The 27,402-nt window shown below is 42.2% G+C and overlaps 1 protein-coding gene across 9 annotated transcripts in view; it reads left to right on the plus strand.

Annotated features, from left to right (window-relative positions):
- Positions 1-27,402, plus strand: part of LOC132401288 (zinc finger protein 214-like) — a 1,156,463-nt gene that overhangs the window by 1,110,044 nt on the left and 19,017 nt on the right. Inside the window, exons 1-4 of one of the 9 annotated variants that reach the window (XM_059983378.1) lie at positions 6,964-7,119; positions 7,731-7,898; positions 20,007-20,181; positions 21,630-21,725. The exons of 1 other annotated variant lie outside the window; for it this stretch is intronic. The gene's annotated coding sequence lies outside the window, so the exon portion shown is untranslated. Of the gene's footprint in view, positions 1-6,963; positions 7,120-7,730; positions 7,899-17,570; positions 18,129-20,006; positions 20,182-21,629; positions 21,726-27,402 lie in introns of those variants that run through there. 7 more of the 9 variants (XM_059983382.1, XM_059983381.1, XM_059983379.1 and 4 more) reach the window with 7 other exon arrangements.

Below are 27,402 nucleotides of genomic sequence, written 5' to 3' on the forward strand. Positions count from 1 at the left end.
AAGGGAAACAAGGGATCCCCAACCCATTTTCTTACTCTTTTTATACTCCTCAAGCATTTTATTTCCTCCCTGTTACTTATACATGTTATACATCTCTCTTCTTCTTTATCAGAGTTCCAATATCCCTAGGTGTATCAAGAATCAAGGTTCTTTATTCTTATTCGTTTTGCCTTTAACCCTGACAGGAACATACAAACTGCACTTTCAAAATTTCTCCTTTGAAGACCTCCCACTTACTGATCACATCCTTGCCAGAGAACAACCTGTCCCAATCCACACTTTTTAGATCCTTTCTCATTTCTTCAAATTTGGCCTTTTTCCAGTTTAGAACCTCAACCTGAGGACCAGATCTATCTTTATCCATGATCAAGTAGAAAACTAATGACGTTATGATCGCTGGAACCAAAGTGTTCCCCTGCACACACTTCCATCATCTGCCCTAACTCATTTCCTAATAGGAGATCTAATATTACATCCTCCCTAGTTGGTACATCTATACATTGATTTAGAAAACTTTCCTGAACACATTTCATAAAGTCTAACCCATCAAGACCTTTAACAGTTTGGGAGTCCCAACCAATATGTGGAAAATTAAAATCCCCTACGATCACAACTTTCTGTTTCCTGCAGTTGTCTGTTATCTCTCTGCAGATTTGCTCCTCCAATTCTCACTGACTATTGGGTGGTCTAGAATACAACCCATTAATGTGGTCATACCTTTCCTGTTTCTCAGCTCCACCCATATGGCCTCAGTAGACAAGCCCTTTAATCTGTCTTGCCTGAGCACTGCTGTAACATTTTCCCTGACTAGCAATATCACCCCCCCTCCCACCCTTCATCCCTCTGAAACATCAGAACCCTGGAACATTGAGCCGCCAGTCCTGCCCCTCCTGTAGCCAAGTGTCAGTAATGGCTACAATGTAATAATTCCATGTGTCAATCCAGGCCCTCAGCTCATCTGCCTTTCCCACAATACTCCTCGCATTGAAATATACACACCTCAGAAGATTGTTACCACCACACACAACCTTACTATATATGACTTTGCATGAACTACTAACATCATTTATTTTTACCCCCATTCCACTATCTACTCTGGCACTCTGGTTCCATCCCCCTGCAAAGTTGAAGTTGGAGGTGTAGATGGTGAAGAGAAAGGGAGACAGGACAGTCCCCTGTGGAGCCCCAGTGCTGCGGACCACTCTGTCTGACACACAGTGTTGTAAGTGCACGTACTGTGGTCTGCCAGTCAGGTAATCAATAATCCATGACACCAGGGAAGCATCCACCTGCATCACTGTCAGCTTCTCACCCAGCAAAGCAAGGCGTATCGAACCCGTAACTGTGACCCAGGGAGGTGGAGGGATGGGGACGGGGAAGATACAGAGGGAAAATTAAAAATGTATCTGGTGAAATAATGTGGGAAGTAATGAATTAATGTGGGGAAATGCGGCGGTGGGGCGGGTGGCGTGTGAGGGGCGAGAAGCAGAGTCACCAGGTCGCGTGGGTGACACGCCACCGTCACATGACCCCGTTTTGCCGCAGATCTGCAGCATCTGCTGGTTTGGGTGGCCTGAGGAAGGGCTGAGGCTCGGAGTAAGGTGGTCGGGTGGCGTGTGAGGGGCGAGAAGCAGAGTCACCAGGTCGCGTGGGAGACACGCCACCGTCACGTGATCCCGTTTTGCCACAGATCTGCAGCATCTGCTGGTTTGGGCGGCCTCAGGCTCGGAGTAAGGTGGCCGGGCAGCGCTGCGGACTCTGAACTCCGTTGGTGCATGTGTGAGTGTGGTTTGGAACTTGTTGAGGGAAAGAAAGTGGGAAAGGAGCGGGACTTGCTGGGAGTGGGTTGCCCGGGTCTGCTAATGGCAGTCAAGGTGAGGGCTGAGGGAAAGAGAGTGGAGAAGGAGCAGGATAGGGATTTGGGATCAGAGGTAGGCAGCTGGGGAGAAATGGTTATTGTGAAGGGAGAAATAAAGGTAATAAGGAGATAGTGAGGGGATGGATGAATGAAATCCGAGACAAAGGGAATAAAAGAATAAGAAATGACAGAGGAGAGAGTTCTGAAAGTGAGGAAGATGAACAAGCTCAGAGAGGAGGTGTTGTCATAACTAGGTTTAATGAGAAGGCACAAGGACACATGAAGAAAATTAACCTGTTTGTGCTAACAATAACTCTGGCAAATAAGATAGGGGAAATAGTATTTGAAAAACTCCTTAATGATGGCAACCTATTGGTAAGATGTGCGAATGAGGAACAACTTGAGAAAGCACTCAAGCTAAAAGAGATAGGAAAATGCAATGTGGAATATACAGGGAGGGTGGGAGCACGAAATGGTGGTTGTAAAGGAGTGATCATGGGTGTACCAGTGTGTATAAACATGGAGGAGTTGAAGAGGAATATCAAAGGGGGGAAAGTAATTAATGTTCTAAGACTGAAAACAACAAAGGAGGGAATGAAAAAGGGAAGTGAAACAGTATTGATTGAATTTGAAGAAGAAAGAGTGCCAAGGAAAGGGTTCCTGGGTTTCATGAGTTACTCAGTAAGGGTATATGTGCCAAAGCCATTGAGGTGTTATATTTGTGAAAGGTTTGGACACATAGCTAAAAACTGTAAAAGGCAGAGGAGATGTGCTAGATGTGGGGATGATCATGAATATGGAAACAGGAGTGCACCCAAAATGCTGTAATTGTGGAGGAGCTCATAATGTGGCGTATAGAGGGTGTGAGGTTATGAGACGGGAGAATAAAAGAGTGAAAAGAAAGATCACTTATGCAGAAGCTGTAAGAATGTCAAGAGAACAGAATAATGCTCCTAATGACCAGAGAGCAATAGGGATGCAAGAGATGCAGTGAAGAGTAAATGACAGGATTTATGTGGGGGGAAAAAAAACTCTAGTAACATTCATTGCAGGAGTCATTAATAGATAAAGTCAAAAAGTGACAAAATTCAGCTGGTGGTCAAAGCAGCAGTGAACCATTTAGGGTTAGTAGGACTAACATGGGAAGAAGTGAGGGAGAACCTCACTAATCAGTCAAGCCAGGAAGTGTCATACGTCGGTTAGTACTCATTATGGTGATTCTTTTGCAATGGAATGCAAGGAGTTTACCGGCCAATGGCCAGGAATTTAAGGAATGTATTAAGGAAATGGTTGTAAAACTGGATGTAGTGTGTATTCAGGAAACTTGGTTGAAACCAGCTTTAGACTTTGTGGTACATGGGTATACAATGACAAGGAAAGATAGAAATCTAGGGGGAGGAGGGGGTTGTGCTATGTTAATCAAGCGAGGTACACCGTATAGAGTACTAGAAAAAGGAGACAATCAGGAATACATAGTGATGGAAATATGGGAGAGAGAGGAGTCAGTGATTATAATTAACTACTACAATCCATGTAAAAGGTTGGATTTGGATAGCATACTGAGGATACAAGGACAAAACAGACAAAGTAGTGTGGTGTGCAGATTTCAATGCTCATAGCACAATATGGGGGGATCCGATTACAGATTCAAATGGAAAGGGAAGTGAAGATTTGATGGAAGAAAAGGATTTGATGTGTATGAATGATGGTAGAGGAACAAGGATAAACATAACAACAGGAACTGAGTCGGTATTAGATATTACGTTAGTGTCTAATGTGTTGGCTGGCATCAGTAACTGGGGAGTATGGACTGCTTCAACAGTAGGCAGTGATCACTACCCAGTTTTATGTTCAGTGGGTGAAGGAGTTGAAATAAGACCAGGTGGTGGAATCCCAAAATGGGTGATTGGAAAAGCAGATTGGGGTAAGTTCCAGAAGTTAAGTGAAGAAGCATTGACAAAGATTGACATTTCTGGAGATATAGATGAATTAAACAGTCAGGTGACTTCAGCAATTATTATGGCAGTAGAAGGATCTATACCCAGGAATAAAAATAGGATGAATAGAAAACTAGTACCATGGTGGACAGAGGAAAGTTGTCAGGCTGTAAAAAACAGAAATAGAGCATTCAGGCCAGTTAGAAGAACCCAAAATATGCAGCATTTGATTCAATATAAGAAGGCACAGACAATGGTGAGAAGAACTATACGTCAAGCTAAAAGGACAAGTTGGAGGAGTTTTTGCAACAAAATAGGAAGAACAACGCCTGTGGGAGAGGTATGGGGAATGATTAAGAGGATGGGGGGAGATAGAAGGGATTGGGAGTATCCAGTAATGATATCTGAGGAGGAAACAGCTGTCTCCAGCAGGGATAAGGCTGAGATCATGGCTAAGTCATTTGTAAAGATACATAGTTCAGAAAATTTGTCTAAAGAAGGGAGAAGGAGAAGAGAAAGAACAATGAGTCAATACCCAGGTGCGATAAACAGGAGGAAAGAAACAGATGATATAATTGATGATCCATTTAATTTGGCAGAAATGGTGAGAACAATAAAGAGATCGAGACCAACCTCCCCAGGGAAAGATCTAATATGCTACGTTATGCTAAAAAATCTAGGAGAAGGAGCACTCTTGAAGTTACTGCATTTTTACAACAGAGTGTGGGAGGAGGGAAGATTACCAAGTGCATGGAAAGAAGCAGTAGTAATTCCAATAAGGAAACCTGGCAAGGATCCGTCATAACCCACTAGCTACAGGCCAATAGCACTAACATCAAGTATATGTAAGGTAATGGAAAGGATGATAACTGAAAGGTTATCGTATGATCTTGAGAAGAGAGGAATGCTGGCAAGTTATCAGAGTGGTTTGAGGAAGGGAAGGAATTCCATGGACTCAGTGATAAGGTTAGAGACTGAAATAAGAAAGGCCCAGGCAAATAAAGAATCAATAGCTGCAGTGTTTTTTGACATTGAGAAAGCCTATGATATGATGTGGAAGGAAGGATTATTAATTAAACTGCACAAGATGGGGGTTGGGGGGAGAGTTTTTAATTGGATTAAAGATTTTTTGTTTGGTAGAAAAATTCAAGTTTGGATTGGATCAGAATGATCAAAACAGTACACAGTGGGAAATGGCATACCTCGGGGTAGTGTGATTAGCCCGTTACTTTTCATCATCATGATCAATGATGTCTTCACAAAGGTACCAGTGGATATAGGTAGGTCACTGTTTGCGGATGATGGGGCCTTGTGGAAAAGAGGCAGGAACACGGAGCATATAATCAGGAAACTACAAGGAGCAATTGATGAAGTGGTAGAGTGGGGTTATGATTGGGGATGTAGATATTCAGTGGAAAGAACTCAAACTGTATTTTTCACTAGGAAAAGAATTGAAGTAGGGAAGAAGTTAAGGATGTATGGGATTGAATTGGAAAGGGTTGGATCATTTAAATTTCTGGGAGTTATATTTGATTCATGATTAACATGGGCAGATCATATCAGGAAAGTTGAGGAGAAATGTAAAAAAGTAATAAACGTGATGAGATGTTTGACTGGTAGGGAATGGGGAGCAAGTTGTTCAGCATTGAAGAGAATGTATGTGGCTTTAGTAAGATCTGTGTTGGATTATGGAAGTGTAGCATCTGGATCAGCAGCCAGGTCTCTTATAAGGAAACTGGATGTGATTCAGGCTCAGGTTTTGAGAGTGTGCAGTGGGGCTTTTAAAACATCACCAGTATCAGCCCTGCAGGTAGAAATGGGAATAATGCCTTTGGAATTAATAAGGATGCAATTGATGGCAAACTACTAGGTTAATTTTTCAGGGACACAATGATTCTCACCCTGCTGAAGGAGTGTTGCAGGAGTCCTGGGAAAATGGGAGGTTTCAGAGGGAAAACTTTAGTCGGGTAGGGAATGGTATTGCTAGATCATGTGGAGTGTTTGATCTAAGGATAAGTCCTTCAGTAGTTTATCCAGTTGTAGCTCCATGGAAGCTGGTATGGCCTGACGTAGACTGGCATTTGTTAGAGGGAAAAAGGAAAGGAAAGTATAAAACTGATTTGGTAAGTGCATTTAACTGTCATGTGATGGAAAAGTATAGTGATTATACTCAGGTCTATACAGATGGTGCTAAGGAACCTGAAACAGGAGTGACAGGGTTTGGGGTGGCTATACCAGCAAAAGCAATTGCAATCAGCAGAAGAACATCTGATAAGTTAGCGGTGTGTCCAGTGGAGATGATGGCAGTGTTGGTTGCATTGTGATGGGGGGAGAAATCTAAACTAGTCAAAGCATTGATATGCTCAGATTCATCTTCAGTACTGGCAAGTTTAAGGTCTTCTCACTCAAACAGCCGGCAAGATGTACCTCATGAAGTCTTTCAGTCAGTCACAAGAGTTCCAAATCAGGGAGGTCAGGTTAAATTTCTATAGGTTCCAGCTCATGTAGGGGTGAAGGGCAATGAAAGGGTGGATGAGTTGGCAAAGAGGGCAATAAAGAAAGAAAATATAGAAATACACATTAGTATCAGTAAAGCAGAGGTTAAGTGTGTAATCGGGGAAAAATTAACCAAATGTGGCAAGATGGGACAAGGAGGGGAAAGGGATGTATTTATATCAAATACAAAAAAGTGTTGCAGGTACTAGGGTAGGAAGTAGATACAGAAGAGAGGAAATTGTGTGGACTAGGTTAAGGCTGGGGCACCGTGCACTAAACCAAACACTGAAATTAATAGGGAAACACCAGACAGGACTGTGTGAGGAATGTCAGGAAGAGGAGTCAGTAGAACATGTAGTTCTGGGTTGCAGGAAGTATGGGAAACAGAGAGAGATGATGAGAATTAATCTAAGGGAATTGGGGGTGCAGCAATTCACATAAAAAGGGTTGCTGGGCATGGGTGAGAGAACACAGGTCAGGGTATTTTTAGCTTTCTTAAGGGGCACAGGGGTTTTTTTATAGGATATGATGGATAAACAGAAATAGGGTACTAGGGTAAAGACTGTGAGTGCATCGCATACTCCGGAGCAGAAGGTGGCGGTAATGCACCATTAAGCCGGGTGCCGACCGCAGTGTTTGCGAGGCCCCGCCTACCACCTGGATGACGTGTGACGGCTTCGCGCATGCGCGGGCCGGGGTGGTCGGTGGTCGTTCTTTGTGGAGGTGGTTCGGCGGTGGGTTCTGGATTGCGAGGGGATCCTTGCCCCTTGGGGCGGTTATCCGGGGACGGATCATTCTCTGCCGGGTGACACCAACAATTTCCCTTCGGTGAGTACTGAAGCCGGTCCCGAACTGAGTCCCGTAAACTTTCCCCAACTCAAGCAAGAGATGCGGATGCTGGAAAAGCGAGCGACGCGGCAGGCCAGGCAGCGTCCAGGGGAAGAGTGCATCACCGGCCAAAGTCTTCGTCCGGCAGGACTGGAGAATGAAAGGTGGGGGCGGGGATCGCTGAAACCTGAGGGGGGAGGGGATGAACTGGCGGCCTCGCCTCGCTTCTTTCACAGAATCTGCCATTTGGGTATGTTTATGACAGAGATTACTATACTCATGATTGCTGAGTAGTTTCAGGGTTACAGGAAGAAGGCAGGAATTTGGTGCTGGAATAAAAATCAGCCATGGTTGGGTGGAGGGGCAGACCAGATGGATCGAATCACCCAATTCTGTTCCTGTGTCTTATGTCTCACCATGATTGAATGATGGCTCCTGCTTATCCCATATCGTTTTGTGTCGTCTGAGGGACAGTAAAAGATTGTTCACTGAGATCATTATATTTGCCTTCAACATTTAAATTTCAGTGAGTTTTGTTCTTAGTAACATTAAGCAGAAATATTGGTTCTCCTTTTTATTGTTCATGTGCTTCATTACCTTTCATGTTAAAGTTAGAGTTGCAGTGACAGATCTATTGGAAGAAAAACCCCAACTGGAAGCAAACCGCGACTGAAGACTAGGGAACAGCAACAAGTGAACCAGCCCGAGGACTGAGAGCATCAACTGGAGAGAACCCATCTAACTTGGAGAATCCAGCGATTCAGTCAGGAGAAAGTTTGGTGAGTCTAAAGCTTTACGATTCTGTAGGACTTTTTGCCGGATTGCAATCATTTCAGTGGATATTTCTGTTACTTGGGCCTGTGTTTCCATCTGGGCCCCTGCAGTATTGTGGGCAGCTCCTCAAGGGCTGAAGTGAAATTGATTATCTGTTGTGAATTCCGGGCTACTCCATAGGAGAGAAAAGTGATCATCCAAAATCAATCAGTCTCAGTTATTCCTCTCCGCTGCTGGCCATCTGCAAGTATGGTCAGGATGCATGTATCCCAGTATAGGAAGTTCCGTTTGGTGGGGGTCTGAGATACCATCCCTCAAAACACTGACAGCCACAGTCACCTCTGACTGGACAACAGTTCCTCACCTCACTTCCCCGAGAAATCCCAGGCTGACAGTTCCTCACTCTGGTTGAGCGGGATTACTGACATTGGAATCATAGCTTTACATGCTGCTGAATTTCAGCACAAACCCAGCAGGTCCCTAGTTCTACCTGTCTGGCAAAGGTGTGACACAGAGACAGAAAGGTGTTAACATGGGGGCCCCTGGATGCTGGGGTGAGCCCTCTCAAAGACAAACACGAACACCACTGTTACGTATCTGTAATGGTTCAAATGAACCAGCAGCAATGGACCGCACCCGGAGTCTGGTTTTGATGTTAAAACCACTATCTTATTAGTATCTTCTTATAATATAACAACTTAAGCAAAATAATCAAAAGTTAACAGTGTTCTGAGTGTACAGATGTGTAAATGTAACCCCCAAACCATTGAGCTCAGGGAATACCTAGCTTAAAGTTCTGAGATGGAAAAGTATGGAAGTTCAGTTCATCCACTGAATAAATGATGAGAGAGAGATATTAGTAATCCAAGGTGAATGTCGAGAGAAGGCAATTGCGTCGAATTCCACAAATTCCACGGTGGTGAAACAGGATAACAGTCGCCATAGGTCTTATCCATCGTCGTTTCAAATCCACATACGAATTATCACCAAAAGTACCTTATCACAGGGGTACCGTCTTCAAAGGGAACTACCAGCCAGGCAAGGGTTAAGTCACAGGTAGATTCCACAAGGTCTCCCAATCCAGATCCAACACACAAAGTATTACCGACAGTGATTTCCACAGAATATCCCTTCTCACAAGTGTTTACCACATAACACACCCAAATCCAGCTAAGGGTTAACAAAAGTGTAGCCACGGGATATTTCAACAAAGTCCCCATATGGATTATACGAATTATCACCAACAGTGATTTGTCACAGGTTTACCCTCTTCAAGTGAATTGCCACACCCAGGCAAGGGTTAGCACAAGTGGTCTTCACAGGATATCCCCAGACTGAAAGATCCACCCCTATGGATCAAACAAAGTGACAATCACACATTCGGTATACGCTGGATCAGTAATCAACCCACCCTTCTGGGCATAGGAGAGTGGAAACAGTGACCTTTGGCCACTGGGTCCTTTGTTTTGAACCTTCCATCTTCGTTCTTTCTCTCCGTCTGTCTGTGTGTCTGTGACTGTCTTTGCTTAAGTGAAGCAAACTGTGAGCAAGTGTAAACACGCTGCTGTTATGTACCCCTAGGGTTCATATTTTCTGTGGTCTAGCACTTTAAAATGTCGGGGGAATGAGACTGACTTTTGGACACTGTTTGTGCTGTGACAGAGAGAGAGGGACGAAGCCTGCCTTGAGATGGTGTTTATCTGAACTCTAAAGCTTGTTTTGAATATACAAGGACACTGCCTGCTTGTGAGTTCTTACAGAGAGAGACAACGAGCAGCTCGTGGGTCGCCATGGTGACCGAGGGCGGTGTTATTTGATGGACAGCTGGTGTTCAGCGTGCTTGGAGAAATACAAGGTCAGCTGGTTGTTAGCCGGACACACACAGATTCGGAGAGTTTTGTTCTGCCCACAGAAAGGTGGGTTTTGGAGGATCGATCAGGAGAACCGATCGATGGCTCTCGCAGTCTAGAAAAGGAGTGACCAGTGGGAAGTTATCAGTGTGTCCAACCCTCGCCTGGGTTGATAACTTTACCACAGAAGTCGGTCTCCTTTTTGTGGTCACATTCGGTGACTTAAAGGAAGAGAAGAGGGGAGAGGAAGGTTTGAAACAGAAGAAACCTCGTGACAAAGGGGTCACTGTTTGGACTCTCCTCTGTAGCCTGTGAGTGTGAGTTTGAGTTCCATTCGAATACGAGGGTGTGACCGTCATGTAGTTAATCCACAGGAGTGGGTTCTGTAGTGAGGGGGAAACCTTTGTGAATACCACGTGTGTGTTTACCCTTTGTCTGGGTGTGGTAGTTCACTGAAGAAAGGCACCTCTGTGGCAAATCACTGTTGGGGTTATTTCGTATATCGTGGAACTGGATAAGTGGCTATCACAGTTGTTTGTTTGAGGTAACGTTGTGGAATCTACCTGTGTGTGATAATCCTGGCCTGGTAGTTTTACCATTTGAAGATGGTACCTCAGTGATCAGCTACTGTTGGTGATAATCCATACGTGGAATTGTATCCTGTGGCCACCACCTTGGGATGACCCGTAGCTGAATTCAGGTGTGGTACCACTTGTGTTGAAAGGATATTCGTTGAAGATCCCTGTCGGTGACACTTCGTGTGTGGAGTGGAACAACTTCGGAGATAAAACCTACTGCTATTGTTATTTTGGAATATTGACGTAATTGCCTTCTCACAACACACGCCTTTGGATTACAAATCTCTCTTACAACTGTTAGGTACCCCGTAACTGGGTTTACAGACCAGCAGAAATAGAAGAATCCGTTGGAGTCTGGTGGTACCGAAAACCAAAAGTGTTTATTAGTAAACTACACAATACAGTATCAAAAATGCAAATATACATATCAAATACGTTAGCAGTAATAAACCTAGAAGTGTAGGAACAATAATCAATAATAATAAACAAGCTCTATCAATGTCTAGGGGTAAATGAATTATAAGAGAAGATAGAGTTCAGTTCATATGTGCTGAGGTAGTTGCGGATGCTGTATTGTAAGTCGTTGGGGAGAGAGAGAGCGAGCGAGAGATTGAGCAGCTGCAGCCAGCAAACCTTCTGTTGTATTCTGATTCCGTTGTGGTCGTTCGGTTATGACCCCTCCATCCTCAGCCAGACCGTTCTTCTGAGGTGGACTCGTCACTCTGGTGTGAGTGGACACACACACAAGTCCCCACCGGCCCTGCCGTCACACTGTGAGCTTTGTGACCGATCTCCCGTTTCGGTCCTCGAAGCCCCCACCTTCCTGTGGGTGCACAACACTCGGTCAGTGTCCACTGGTGTGTCTTCCCACACCTGTCTTTTATTCCTATTTTTTTTATTAAACTTTTTTTATTGAGTTTTCAAATAATTACAGAAATAAAAGAAAATATATGAGAAAAAAATTTATATATACCCTACCCCCCTCCCCTTAACCCCTCCCCACTAACATCCCTATATCAAAAAGAAAGAAAGAAAGAAAGACTGCCTGGATATCGGAGGATCCCCACACGCTCCATGGAGTTCGTAATAACTTTAGTATATATATTTATTTATTTCCCCAAATAACCAATTATTTCATCTTCGGAGCACCTATATATTTAATCCTGTCTTTTGTAAATAAGGGCGCCAAATTTTCAAAAATGTTTCATATTTATCTCTTAAATTGTAAGTAATTTTTTCAAGTGGAATACAGTTGGAAATTTCATTCTTCCAATGATCTATACTTAAGTATGAATCCGATTTCCAAGTAACTGCAATAGCCTTTCTGGCTTCTGCCAATGCAATTTTTATAAGTTCTTTCTGATATTTATTCAATTTGGGTTTCAGTTTTATCCCTTCAATATCGCCTAGTAAAAATAATATTGGATTATGTGGAAGTTGTGTTCCAATAATTTGTTCCAATTAAACTCTTAAATTTGTCCAAAAAGGTTGAATTTTAGAACACGACCAAGTAGAATGTAAAAAAGAACCGAGGTCTTGTTTACATCGGAAACACTGATCGGATAAATTTGGGTTTAATTTATTTATTTTTTGTGGTGTAATATATAATTGATGTAAAAAGTCATATTGCACTAATCTTAACCGGACATTTATTGTATTTGTCATACTATCAAGACATAGTCTTGACCAATTTGTTTCTTCAATTTTAATATTCAAGTCACTTTCCCATTTTTGTCTTGACTTATGGACTCCTTGTTTAATTGCCTGTTTTTGAATCAAGTTATACATATAAGAAATAAATTTTTTAATCTTTCCTTTTTGAATTAAAGTTTCTATTTCATTAGATTTCGGCAATAACATTGTTTGACCTAATTTTTCTCTTAAATAAGCTCTTAGTTGGAAGTAACAAAAAAGAGTATTGTTTGATACTTTATATTTATTATTTAATTGATCAAATGACATTAATATACCTCCTTCAAAACAATCTCCTATATATCTAATCCCTTTTTGAAACCAATTATAGAAAAGTTGATTATCCATTGTAAAAGGAATAAGTCTATTTTGAATTAAAGATCTCTTTGCTAATAAAGATTTTTTTGTCTCATCATCAACATTTATCTTATTCCATAAGTCAATCAAATGTTTTAATATAGGGGATTCTTTCTTTTCCCGTATCCATTTAGATTCCCATTTATATAAAAAAGCTATTGGTGTATTTTCTCCTATTTTAACTAATTCTATTCTATTCCTTGCTGATCTATCTTTCTCAAAAAAAGATGCAATAAATCTAAGTTGGTTTGCTTTAAAATAAATCTTAAAATTTGGAAGTTGTAACCCTCCTAGATCAAATTTCCATGTCAATTTTTCCAACGATATTCTTGACATCTTACCTTTCCAAAGAAACTTCCTCACATATTTGTTTAACTCTTGAAAAAACTTCTGAGGTAGTTGTATTGGTAGTGATTGAAATAAGTATTGTAGTCTAGGGAATATATTTATTTTTATGGTATTTACTCTACCTACTAATGTTATTGGTAATACCATCCATTTATCAAGATCTTCTTGAACTTTTTTTCAGTAATGGTAAGTGATTTAATTTATATAAGTTCTTTATATCATTATCAACTCTTATACCTAAATATTTTATACCATTTGTCGGCCATCCAAATTGAGTTATTAATCGACATTGACTATAATCTCCTTTAGTAAGAGGTAAAATTTCACTTTTATCCCAATTTATTTTATAACCTGATATTTTCCCATATTCTTCTAATCTATAGGATAATTTACACAACGAGTGCAATGGGTTTGTTAAATAAAGCAGAACATCATCAGCAAATAAGTTAATCTTGTATTCTTCCTGATTAACTCTGAAACCCTTAATATCTGGGTCCATTCTAATTAATTCAGCTAATGGTTCTATCCCCAACACAAATAAAGCAGGTGATAATGGACAACCTTGCCTAGTTGATCTTGTTAACTGAAATGATGTTGAAATTTGACCATTTGTCACTACTTTAGCTTTGGGATTAATATTTAAGGTTGTAATCCGTTTTATAAAAGATACTCCTAATCCATATTTTTCCAATACTTTAAATAAAAAATCCCATTCCAATCTATCAAATGCTTTTTCTGCATCCAAAGCAACTGCCACACTCATTTCCTCCCTCTTTTGTGCCAAATGAATTATACTAAATAACCGGGTTACATTATCTGCCGATTGTCTATTTTTAATAAATCCTGTTTGATCCATATGTACTAATTTTGGTAAGTATTTAGGTAATCTGTTAGATAAGATTTTTGCTATTATTTTATAATCAATGTTTAATAAAGAAATAGGTCTATATGATGCTGGCTTTAAAAGATCTCTATCTTTTTTTGGCAAGACTATTAAAATAGCTGTCAAAAAAGATTCTGGAAGTTTATGCGTTCTTTCCGCTTGATGTATTAACTCCATAAAAGGAAGAATTAATAAATCTTTAAACTTTCTATAAAATTCAGGCGGAAAACCATCTTCTGGAGATTTATTACTTTGAAGTGATCCTAGGGCTTCTTTGACCTCTTTCAACGTAAAAGGCATATCTAATCCCTTCTGTTCTTCCGTATTTAAATTTGGAAGAGTTATTTGTGATAAAAAATCTTTCTATCTTGACATTATCATTTTGTGATTCTGATTTATACAACAGAATAAAAATCCTTAAAAGTTTCATTAATTTCTAAAGGTTTATAAGTAATTTTATTTACTCTTGTTCAAATTGCGTTTATTGTTTTAGAAGTCTGGTCTGTTTTTAACTGCCATGCAAGGACCTTATGTGATCTTTCACCTAGCTCATAATATCTCTGTTTAGTTCTCATAATTGCTTTTTCTGTTCGATATGTCTGGAGTGTATTATATTGTAACTTATTAATAAGTTGTCTTCGTTTTTCTTCTGTCATATTTCTTTGAGATTCTTTTTCTAATTTTGTAATCGCTTTTTCCAATTGATCTATTTCTACCATATATTCCTTCTTAATTTTAGAAGTATAACTTATTATCTGACCTCTCAAGTATGCCTTCATTGCTTCCCACAATATGAATTTATCATCAACTGAATGTGAATTTGTATCTAAAAAGAACTGAATCTGCTTTTTCATAAAATCACAAAAATCTTGACTTTTTAGTAACATTGAATTAAATCTCCATCTATAAATTGATTCCTCTTTATCTGTCATTATCATTGTCATTATCAAAGGAGAATGATCTGACAATATTCTCGCTTTATATTCCACATTTTTCACTCTATCTTGAATATTTGTTGATAATAGGAAAAAAATCTATCCTTGAATATGTTTTATGTCTATTTGAATAAAATGAGTAATCTCTTTCTTTTGGATTAATTCTTCTCCATATATCAATCGTTTAAATCTTTCATCAATGATAGAGTTAATTTTACTACTTTTGATTTTGTGACCACCTTTGTTGATCTATCTAAAACTGGATCTAGACAAAAGTTAAAATCTCCACCTATTAATATTTTGTCATGTGTGTTAGCCAAATTCAAAAAGACCTCATATAAATTTTACATCATTTTCATTTGGTGCATAAATATTCATAAGAGTCCATAGTTCCGAAAAAATTTGACAATGTATAATTACATATCTCCCCGCCGAATCAATTAATACGTTTTGTATTTTAATTGGTAAATTTTTATTAACCAAAATTGCAACTCCTCTCGCCTTTGAATTAAATGAAGCTGCAATAACATTTCCAACCCAGTCTCTTTTTAATTTCTGATGTTCTTTGTCTGTTAAATGTGTTTCTTGTAAAAAAGCTATATCTGTTTTCATTTTTTTAATGTATGTTAGAATTCTTTTTCTTTTTACCGGTCCATTAAGCCCATTAACATTAAAACTTTAAAAATTCAGTAAGTTAGTCATTATTTTTAATTATGTTACTCCAAGTTATAATAATACCTAATCTTTCAACTTTTGTGGTATCTTGGGAAATCTTTTTAAAATTCTCCATGTTGCTATGTGTGTCCCCACCAATCATCCAGGCAGAAAGATAGAAGAAAAATAGAGTATAAAGGAAAAAACAAAATACCCCCCTACTAATGTTGTGAAAAAAAAGGAACACAACATTACCCCCCCTCTGTTGTATGGGTCATGGCAATCGCCATGATTACACACGTGAGTCCCGCAGTAACCAATCCAAAGCTCCCCAGCCCCCCCCGCAACATAGAAAAGTATATATATAAAAGAAGAAAAAAATACTATTCTCAATTATTATTTCTGAAATTTTGCTTTTCTCCCCTGTATCATCCTTAAATGTCCATCACTTCCATTCACTGTCTCTATCTTCACCTTTAATCCATCACGCTTGGAAGTCTCTATGTGTAATTAGTGAATAGATGGAAGTTTTTGTGCGAACTCCTCCGCTTCTAGATAATCGTTAAAAAATCTTCTTTTTCCCTCCTCCAAAAAAATTATCAGCGTTGCTGGGTGACGCATTATAAATTTATAACCTTTTTCCCATAAGACATTTTTCGCTGGGTTAAATTCCTTCTTTCTCTTCAAAAGGTTATAACTTATATCAGGATAAAAAAGAACTGCCTTCCCTGCTATCATCAATGGCCCGTTTCTCTTTTTGGCACATTGGGCAGCCGCCTTCAGGATCTTTTCTTTATCTTGGTATCTTAAGCATCTTATCAAAATTGATCGTGGATTTTGATCAGCTTGAGGTCTTGGCCCTTTCAATTTCAATTAGAGTTTCTCCTTCCATTTCCAATTTTTCAGGGATCCATTTTTGAAAAAAATTATTGGATCTTCTCCTTCTACATCTTCTTTAAGTCCAACAATTTTAATATTGTTTCATCTACTAAAATTTTCAAGCTTATCAATTTTTTCCATAAATTGTTTTCTTTCTGATGTCCAGGCAATAGTATCATTTTCCATTTTATTCATTCTTTCAACTATGTCTTCCATTGTAGTTTCCAAATCTATAATTCTCTTTTCCATTTTTTCCTGTCTTTTTGTCATTTTATCAAACATCATCTCCATATTTGCCATTTTTCTTTTGATTACTTTTAATGCGTTTAATTTTTCTAATTTACGCATTATTTGCATCAAAGTCTTTTCCATATTTCCAGAAAGACTTTTGCCTCCATCTTTGTCTGATTTTTCCAGAGAATCTGACTCTCTCTCAGATTCACTTTCACTTTCGGTTTCAGTTGTAACTGGGATTTGTAGTTCTGGTTGTTCCCGTTTGCGCATGCTCCTTCCTTCACGCTTGCACAGTTCTCGTTGATCTTTTCCTTTAGAAATGGTCGATGTTGCCGCAGTTTCCTGTTCTGTATCGCCGGCGGTATAATGTATCTGAGCCTGCGGTTCTTTGGCAGAAGTGGGCCTTGATTCTGTTCCAACTTGCGTTGCCTTCACTGTAGTAGTTTTCTTCATTTTCTGTTTGTGAGGCATAACTTGAAACAATCCAGAGTAGTTTATAAGTAACTTTTAGAAAGTATTGACCAACTTTTCTCCATTTAGGCATTAATTTATTGATTTTTTATGGGAGAGCTGGGTTCCAGCGTCTCGATCCTACGTCATCACGTGACGTCCCCCTCTTTTATCCCTATTGACGGGGTATCAACCATCCATCAACTCAAAATGACCATGTCCATCAAATCAGGCCATTCCTGCTGTCTCCTTAGGAATGTTAACAAGCAAAGTAACGTCCTTGTAACAAAAGGTGAACAATCCGGGAAAAAGCCATAATGCATAAAGCAAATGTCTCTCTCTCTCTCTCTCTCTCTCTCTCTCTCTCTCTCTCTCTCTCTTATCTGTAGCAGATGTCCTTGCCTCTGTGCTTCATCTCTCTCTCTCAGTAGCAGCATAGTTCATAGTTCTCGGGGGGGGGGGGGGGTGATGGTTAACTCTTCAGCCCATTTCCATCAGGTCTGTTCAGCACTCATAACACAACAACAGCAACCTTCTGCATTGAACTGACCTTTCTTAAGTACCATCATAAGACTGTATCTTTTCACCACCTAAGCTGGAAGAAGTTTGAGGGAACTTTATTTACTCACTTATAATTGCACATACTCTGCTAACCTCTTGGCCTTATCTTGTTTTATATGACTTTATCATGTAGTTACTAATAAAATACTGTTTATAACGGCGGAAGACTCGGACTCCAAGTGTGTCCATTTGTGCTGGTCCTTTTTAACCCATTACAGGGTACGTAACACATCATAGTTCTGCCCCTCTTTCTCTCTTAAAATGACAGTCCACGGCAAGAAACCTAGAGGTTCGTCACACCACTATCAACCAATACTTTTTCCTTTAGTCTGCGAGAATCCTTCTACTCAGTTCCTTCAGTAACACGTTTGGTGTCTGTTGGATGTGTCCACCATGAGTTCCCCTTCAGTTTCACAGCCGTGGGAGTGGTCAGTAACACCTGATATGGTCCTCTCCACTGAGGTTCGAGTTCCCCTTGAACCCAGTTCTGATCAGGACAAAATCCCCAGGTTCTATGGTGGGATAGTTACTCCTCTCTGCGAGGTAGTTCTGTACCTTGTTAGCCTGTCGTACCTGTGAATGTAATGCTTGGAGAATTTTGGTTAGTTAGCATATATATTTCCCCATCTCTTCCCCTAGGATATGCATATCCAATTTTGCTGGTAGACTTTCTGGGAGCAATGGTACACAACGTCTTGGTCCCCAGAGTGTCCTCATGGACCGTCCATAAATGCCTTCAGCTGGTGACAACCCTGTTTTCCCCTGTGGGGTGACCCTCATGTGGAAGAGGGCTAACGGTAGGACCTTCAAACAAGTGAGTCTAGTCTCTGCTATTAGTCTGGCCAATTTACTCTTCAGAGTGCCATTGGCGCTCTCCACTGTGCCAGCGGCCCGTGGGTGGTGTACACAGTGGAATTGTTGCTTGATAGCTAGTTTGTTACATACCCCTTCATTTACTTTCACCACAAAGTGTGGGCCATCGTCAGAGCTCAGCACCTCTGGCAGGCCATACCTGGGAATTATTTCCCGTAATAATACCTTCACAACAGTCATAGCGGTCTTATTGGTAGTTGGAATAGCTTCAATCCATCTACTAAACACATCTATAATAACTAAGCAGTATCTATAGCAATGTACTCTAGGCAATTCAATAAAATCAACTTGTGGACACGGAAACGGTCCACCTGTCAGGGGAGTCGTACCCAGTGTGCAGGGTACAGGTTACCAACCATTCCCTCCTTTCCCAGGTGTGTACAATTATGTACATAATCGACCAATATTGGTAAAAACTGTGTAGGAACACAAACCTGTCCCACTGGGGTGGTCCACAAACCTAGGTCGGGGTCTTTCTGGGACGACAGTGTGCGGTCCTCCTCACAGGCGAACTCCTGAAAAGTACGTACCTCCCGCATGTCTGGCAAACCCGCTCTGCTTGAGTCACGGAGGGCTGATTGACGGGAACCCGACGGGACTACAACTACCGAGGATTGTGCCGCACTTTTCTCTGTCTTATCTGCTAACGCGTTGCCTTTAGTGACCCAGTCGGACATGCGTGTGTGGGCCTCACATTTAATAATAGCCAAAGCTCGAGGTAGCTGTAGAGCAGTGAGTAAGTTGTTTACAAAGGTGGCGTTGCTAATGGGGTGGCCAGAGGGGGTCAGGAATCCCCAAAGCCCCGTAGTCATGTACAATTCCAAATGCATAACGCGAACCTGTGTAAACATTCGCATTTTTGTCTGTTGCTGGGATACAGGCATGAGTCAGAGCAAACAGCTCAGCCTCCTGGGCCGAGACAGCAGCTTCAAAAGAGGCCTGCTCAATTACTTCACTGTCTCACTATCGCATCACCAGAACATCGTTTCCCTGCTGGATCCACAAAAGAGCTTCCATCCTCATAAAACGTTGCCTCGGGCTTGAGGGGTTATTGCGGAATGGATGGGAGAGTCTGTCCTTCTTTCACAATGATCCGGACAGGGGGCAGTTGGTGCGGTCGACTTCATGGCCTGAAATTGCCCAGAGATGGGGTACAACGTCTTGGGTTCAGTCAATATTAAAAGAGTGTCTTACCAGATGTCCCATCTTCACCTCAGACTCCTTCCAGTATCGGAGTTGGCCCGCGGCCAAGTCTTGTCAATCTCCCTCGGTGCTGGAGGCTTGTTTCGTCAGGGTGTAGGCAAGGAACCTAGGGTTGAACCCAGGGCAAACCCTAACGGTGGTATGGGGAACCACCAGGCCTGTCTGTAGCCGAAGGAAATCCGGACCTTTGGCCGGTAATGCATCGCCCTCTCTTCCTTTAACCTCTCCAATCACCGTGACTGGGAACTTCTGTCCCTCGGGGGGTGCTTTCCTCAGTTGAGCACCCCGTAGGGTCATAGCACAGAGTCACATGGGGGTCGGCCCCGGGCATTGGGGATTCAAACGCACTGGAGTCCTGACTGTGCTCAACACTGGGGATTGGAAACTGGGGAAGCTGTCGGCTGTTCATTAGTCCCAGGCTGATACCCTTGTCCGTGCACAGAATCTCAACTTCCAATGGACAGAGCAAGTCTCTCCCTGTTAGATTACACCCCCGACTGTAAATGAAACCTCACACTGGGTCCCCCGGAATTCCACCTGGGTACATGAATACGTACGAAAAAGCGCCTTCGAACCCAGACACAGTGATTGTCTGATAGCTGTTTTCCATTTTCAGATACTATTTCCTGATCGAGGGTGGTTGTGGTTGCCCCCATATCAATCATAAATGGAATTGGAATTCCAGCAACTTGCAATATTACATTGGGCTCTTCCTGAGGGGTGGTACTCACAGTAGGAAGCATCCTTGTTTGTCAATTTCTAAAGGGGTTGTTGACCCCACCTGTCGTTTGGTAAGTTTTTGCTCCCGTTTCTGATCCCGGATATAGCCCACTCACGTCCTTCTTCCCACTGAATATATTCACCTTTAATAGTTCCCTTCGGGGTTCCTTGGGATTTGAAAGTTACGTCCTAATAATATGTCAAAGCTCGTCGCAGTCGAGCAGTCGATTTCGGTCATTGTCGGGCCAATCCATATTATTTCTTTTAATCATGTTGGCTAACTTAATTGGTTAACTCCTGATAGGTTTGGTATCTCTATTCTGCCTTCCATTTCTGGCGCTCATCAGCTGAGAGAACCATGCAGCAGAGACCTGATAAATCTTGCGGGCTCGCATTAAACATTGGTACTGCGGACATACAGGGCAATCTGTGCTGGGTTTTCTTTTCTCTCTGGGGCCGGATTCATGATCATTATCATTTCTTGAGGCTTCCAGTGTGCAGACACAGGAACTACTGAGGGCTGTCCCCCTTCCTGATCGTGGATTGGGCAGCGTTCGGGTGGGCAATTGTATTTGTGGAGCCATTGACTCTTGGGTTTTATTCGATTCTCCCCTCGGAATAATCCTCGGTATTCCCTTTCTGGATCTCGGTATAGGGACCTCCCCTTCCCTGTGCCGCTGTTTTACCCAAGCGGCCACCGTATCTGAGTACTGGGAGGATTGGGGTTCGGGGGCACTGGGTGCACTTGGCCCCTAGTAAGGTGGGGGCGGTGGTACGTTGGGTGTCCACTCCTTATCACGATCACTGTCCTCAAACAGGGTCGGTATGCCAGACATGGGTTGGGGATCCCCTGTTTCCCTGTCAGTTCGAACTTTAGACTGACGTTCCTGCCCTTCTCTCCTATCCAGGCCGGCCTTGGTTTGCTTACGTTGTTTTTCCTGCTCTCGTTTTCAGTGCCCACCCACCCATTCACGCTCCGCTTTTAGCGTCTCCCAACCTTTGGCGTTCCTCTATCCCTTTGTCACATGCATTATTCCTCCAACTTGCTAATAATATACTGTTCCACTTCACATCTGCCCTTTCCTTCCATTCCCTTTTCAACAATTTCCACTTCTTTCCACGGTTCTTTTTCCATATCAAATTTACTGCTTGTTCTCATGATGTGATATCCCAGGGTCCCCCCCACACCCAGTGACCACATTTTATTCCCCAATTTCTTTTTAAGCGTTGCACTCAACATTCGCAAATCTTTTTCCTTTTCTGGAAAATTCTCACACATATTGTGTCGGGCTGCTCCTGGCCCACTCGTATCAATCGACTACAATCGACCTATGTTCTCGAAGTAATTTACCCGGCACAAAGCCTCCCGCTCAATTAACAACCAGATAAATTTACCCGGCTGGCACCTCCTGCTCAATTGATAAATTTACCCAACACGTTTGCCTCCTGCTTACTTAGTAAAAAATTACCAGGTACCGTCTCCTGCCCAGTTAGTAAAATTTTACCTACCTTATACGAGTCTCTCGACAGATTCTTTCCTGATTCCATCAAGGTATGTGATCGGCATTGGGCGAGGGACCGTACCTCCAAAGGAACCAACAGAGAGCAACAAAAGGTAAAATACCGATTGGGTGCCCGGTCGGTCTCTGCAGTCCCCAGAGTGGTCCAGCCGCTTCCTCAGCCCGTCTGCTTGGCACTCCCTACATTGGAATCCTCCTCTGAAGTGGGAGGGAGATCAGCCAGATGTCACGGTGCACATCGGTACCAATGACGTAGGGAAAGAGTGAGGAGGTCCTGAAGAGTGAGTATAGAGAGCTTGGTGGAAGTTAAAAAGCAGGACCTCGAGGGTGGTAATCTCAGGATTGCTGCCTGTGCCACGTGCCAGTGGGGTAAGAATAGGATGCTCCGGAGGATGAACGCGTGGCTGAGGAACTGGTGTAGGGGGCAGGGTTTCAGATTTCAGGATCATTGGGACCTCTTCTGGGGCAGGTGGGACCTGTACAAGAGAGACGGGTTACACCTGAACTACAGGGGGACCAATATAGTTGCAGGGAGGTTTGTTAGTGCTATTTGGGGGGGGGGGGGGTGGTGAGGAGAGGAGTTTAAACTAGATTTGCAGAGGAATGGAACCAGATTGCCAGAGTAGATAGTGGAGCGGGGGTGAAAATAAAGGATGTTTCATGCAAAGTCACAAATAGAAAGGTTGTGTGTGGTGGTAATAATCTTCTGAGGTATATCTATTACAATGCGAGGAGTATTGTGCGGAAGGCTGACGAGCTGAGGGTGTGGATTGACTCGTGGAATTATGACATTGTAGCCATTAGTGAAACTTGGCTACAGGAGGGACAGGACTGGCAGCTCAATGTTTCAGGGTTCCGATGTTTCAGATGTGATAGAGGCAGAGGGATGAAGGGTGGGAGGGGTGACATTGCTAGTCAGGGAAAATGTTACAGCAGTGCTCAGGCAGGGCAGGTTAGAGGGTTTATCTACCGAGACCATATGGGTGGAGCTGAGAAACAGGAAAGGTATGACCACATTAATGGGTTGTATTCTAGACCACCCAATAGTCAGTGAGAATTGGAGTAGCAAATCTGCAGAGAGATAACAGACAACTGCAGGAAACATAAAGTTGTGATTGTAGACGATTTTAATTTTCCACATATTGACTGGGACTCCCAAACTGTTAAAGGTCTAGACAAGTTAGAGTTCGTAAAATGTGTTCAGGAAAGTTTTCTAAATCAATATATAGAGGTACCAACTAGAGAAGATGCAATATTAGATCCCCTATTAGGAAACGAGTGACCGAAGTGTGTGTAGGGGAACACTTCAGTTCCAGTGATCATAACACCATTCGTTTCAACTTGATCATGGATAAAGATAGACCTGGTCCTCGGGTTGAAGTTCTAAACTGGAAAAAGGCCAAATTTGAAGAAATGAGAAAGGATCTAAAAAGTGTGGATTGGGACAGGTTGTTCTCTGGCAAGGATGTGATCGGTAAGTGGGAGGCCTTTGAAGGAGAAATTTTGAGAGTGCAGAGTTTGTATGTTCCTGTCAGAGTTCAAGGCAAAGTGAGCAAGAATTGTTACGTACCCCGTAACTGGGTGTCTTACCAGCAAAGATAGAAGTATCTGTTGTAGTCTGGTACTATTTTCAAAACAGTGTTTATTAGTAAAATATACAAATCAATATCAACAATGCAAATATACAGATAATACACGTTAGCAATACTAAACCTAAAAGTGTGGGTATAATAATAATAATAAACAAGCTCTATCGATGTTTCGGGGATAATGAATTGTCATATGTGAATATAAAGTTCAGTTCATACAGGCTGAGGTAGTTGTTGGTCAATGTGTTGTAATTGTTGGAGAGAGAGAGATCGAACAAACAGTGACAGCCAGTCAAACCTTCCTTTACGTTCTTGATCGGTCGATGTGTTGTTGTGGCCATTCAGGTATGACCCCTCTCGCCTTTAGCTAGACCGTTCTTCTATGATGGACTCAGCACCCAGGCAAGGGTGGACACACACACAAGCCCCCACCGGCCTCGCTATAAACACTGTGAGTTAAAATTGACCGATCCTTCGTTCGGTCTCCGATGCCCCGCACCTTCTCGTGGGTTCCAACACTTAAGCAGTGCTCACTAGTGTGTCTCCTGGTACACCTCTTGGTGTGTCTGAGGGGTGTCTCCCCAGACCTCACTTTTATCCCTACTCATGGGGTCTCAGGTGTCAATCAGTTTTGAATGGCTTAGTCCATCAAACCAGCCCACTCCGCTGTCCACTGAGGAATGTTAATGAACAGAATGGTACACAGTAAACAGCCCTCTCCGGAGCCATAAGTCTTTCAGGAGTCATAATATGGTGGAACAACAAGTCTCTTCCTCCCTGTGTTATCTCTCCCTTATCTGAAACAAATGTTCCAGTCCCAGTATGTTTTTGTTCCATCTCTTTCTCTCTCATTAGCAGCCTGGCAACAGTAATGGTTTGTAATTCTCCCAGGGGAAGGGGACATGGGCAACCCTGCACCCTTCTGCCCATCAGAGCTGTTCATCCTTCTTAACACCCCCATCCTTCTAGGAATTTTCACCAAAGGGTTACAGGATTACAGAGTTTAGCAAAAATACAGAACTGTTCTTAACTGTAAAGCAATACAAATATACCTTCACTTAGCATCTAGATAAACAGTCAGGGATTACATTGTTACTTCCTTTAATATGTTGTATCTGAACATCAAACTCTTGTAGCATCAGACTCCAATTTAATAATCTCGTGTTATTATTTTTCATGTTAGCCAGGAATACCAATGGGCTGTGATCTGTATAAACAATTAAGGGTCTTTGTGCTGAACAAATGTACACTTCAAAATGTTGTATTGCCAAAACAAGTGCCAACAATTATTTTTCTACGGTAGAATAATTCCTCTGGTACACATTGAACTTCCGAGAGAAATATGCTACCCGGTGCTCCACTCCATCCCCTGCTTTCTGCAATAGGACTGCCCCTGCAGCCTCATCACTTGCATCAGTCGCCAGGGAGAAAGGTTCTAACAAGTCAGGTGCCTTTAACACAGGGTGATGGCACAGTATGGTTTTTAACTTGTCAAAAGCATCCTGACAAGAATTGTTCCACTCAAATTTTTCTTCCTTCTGTCGGAGTTTTGAAAGCGGGAGGGCGATATCAGCAAAGTTCTTACAAAATTTTCGATAATACCCCACCATGCCCAAAAATCTTCTCAAGGCTCTCTTATTTGTTGGTACAGGAACCTCAGAAATAGCCTGTACTTTTGCCTGCACAGGAGCCAACTGCCCCTGCCCTACCACATACCCCAAGTAGGTGATTGTGGCATGACCAGATTCACTCTTTGCAAGGTTCACTCTAAGTTGGGCTGCAGACATTCTTTTAAACAGGTTTTCCACAGCCTCAATGTGCTCATCTCAGGGGTCATTGCAAACTACCACATCGTCAATATCAGCCTTGGTGTTTGTTAACCCTTTTATCACCATTCCAAACTACCACATCGCCAATATCAGCCTTGGTGTTTGTTAACCCTTTTATCACCGTTCCAAACTACCACATCGTCAATATAAGCCTTGATGTTTGTTAACCCTTTTATCACCGTTCCAAACTACCACATCGTCAATATAAGCCTTGGTGTTTGTTAACCCTTTTATCACCATTCCAAACTACCACATCGTCAATATAAGCCTTGGTGTTTGTTAACCCTTTTATCACCATGTCAATCATCCTCTGAAATGTCCCTGGTGCATTTTTCATTCCGAACGGCAAGACATTGTACTCGTAAAACCCGGATGGGGTGACAAAGGCTGAAATTTCTCGAGCCTGTCCGTTAAAGGAACGCACCAGTATCCCTTTAACAAGTCAATCTTAGTGATGTACCTCGCTTTCCCCATTTTATCAATGCAATCGTCCACCCTACGGATAGGGTAAGCATCTGTCTGCATTACAGCATTCACCTTTCTGTAATCTGTACAGAATCTTATACTACCGTCCAGTTTTGGTACGACCACGCAGGGAGAGGCCCACGCAGAAGAGGATTCACGAATTATACCAGCAGCTAGCATACGCTCAATTTCATTTTCAAACTAGCTTGCTCTTTTCCAAATTCATCCGATAAGGGGATTGTTTAATCGGCTGGGCCGAGGTAACAATGACATCATGCTCTGTTCCTTTACACCTCCTTGGAACATCTGGACATAAATCTGTGTGCCGTTTAATGAGCTGTGTTAACTGCTCTCTTTGTTCAGGCTCTAAGTGATTGACTTTATCATCAAGGTTGGCTGGAATAACTGAGTTCTCTAGTCTGGTGGATATTATACTTATCTTTTCAAAACGCTCTGGTTCCTCCTCAACACTCCTCTCTGCCTCATCAGTTTCCGTGACTGCACCGAGCACCGCGGGGGTCGTTTCATGATAACCTTTCAGCATGTTTACATGAACCAACTGGTTCGGCTTGCGTCTATCAGGGGTTTCAATCACATAGTTCAGCGAGTTTATTTTCTTAACTACTTTGTATGGTCCTTGAAACCTCACCTGTAGGGGGTTGGTAACTGCAGGAAATAGGACCAAAACCTTATTGCCCACGTGAAATTCTTGCTCACGGGTAAGTTTGTCATACCATTGTTTCATTCTCGTCTGGGAGTCTTTTAAATTTTCCTTTGCCAAAGCGCATACTTTATGGAGTCTTTCCCGGAATTTTAAAACATAGTCAATCACACTGACTTGAACGTTCGGGCTAGACCACTTCTCTTTAAGTAGGGTTAAAGGTCCTCTGGGCATATGACCAAAAATGAGCTCAAATCGACTGAACCCCAGAGATTCCTGAACCGTATCCCTCACTGCAAATAACAGAAGTGGTAATGCATCATCCCAGTTTCAAACGTTTTCCTGACAGTAAGTTTTAATCATGGTCTTTAGTGTAGCGTGGAATCTTTCCAACGCTCCTTGAGATTCCGGATGGTATGCAGAAGATAAAATTTGTTTAACTCCCATCTGCGTCATCATTTGCTGAAATGTTCTGGATGTAAATGTACTCCCCTGATCCGATTGTATTTCCTTAGGTAGCCCCACTGTGGTAAACAATTTAATGAGGGCCTTCACCACCACAGGGGTCCTAATATTCCCCAGAGGCACAGTCTCTGGAAATCGTGTAGCGGCACACATCATGGTCATGACGTACTGCTGCCCACTCGCAGTTCTAGGCAAAGGACCCACAAAATCCACAATGATTCGGGAGAAAGGCTCCTCAAAAGCAGGTATCGGTCTGAGAGGTGCCTTAGGGATAACCTGGTTCGGCTTTCCTACCACCTGACACGTATGGCACCTTTTACAATAATCAGCTATATCCTTCCTCATTTTTGGCCAATAGAAATCTTTCATAATCCTATCCACTGTCTTCCTTACTCCCGAATGTCCACCTAGAGGTCCCTTGTGAGCTAAGTTCAAAATTTCACCCCAATACGACTTTGGTACTACCACCTGATGTTCTACCGCCCAGTAATCATCGACTGGCACTGTGGTCGGCCTCCACTTCCTCACCAATACTCCGTCCTTCAGGTAGTAGCCCTCTGGTTCTTTATCCAGTTCTGTCTCAGAAAGAACTGACTCTCTCAATGCCACAAGCTCCTCGTCACGTCCCTGCTCCTTTATAAATTCTTTTCTTGCTAAGGGTAGGTCTACCTCCTCTCCTTTATTCTCTTTCACCTCCCTATTCTCCACTTTACCATCCCCTAACCCCTCTTGGTACAGGGTTGGTAAAAACGTCTCATCCAAA

Source organism: Hypanus sabinus, chromosome 10, assembly GCF_030144855.1.
Source record: "Hypanus sabinus isolate sHypSab1 chromosome 10, sHypSab1.hap1, whole genome shotgun sequence".
Lineage (NCBI taxonomy): Eukaryota > Metazoa > Chordata > Chondrichthyes > Myliobatiformes > Dasyatidae > Hypanus > Hypanus sabinus.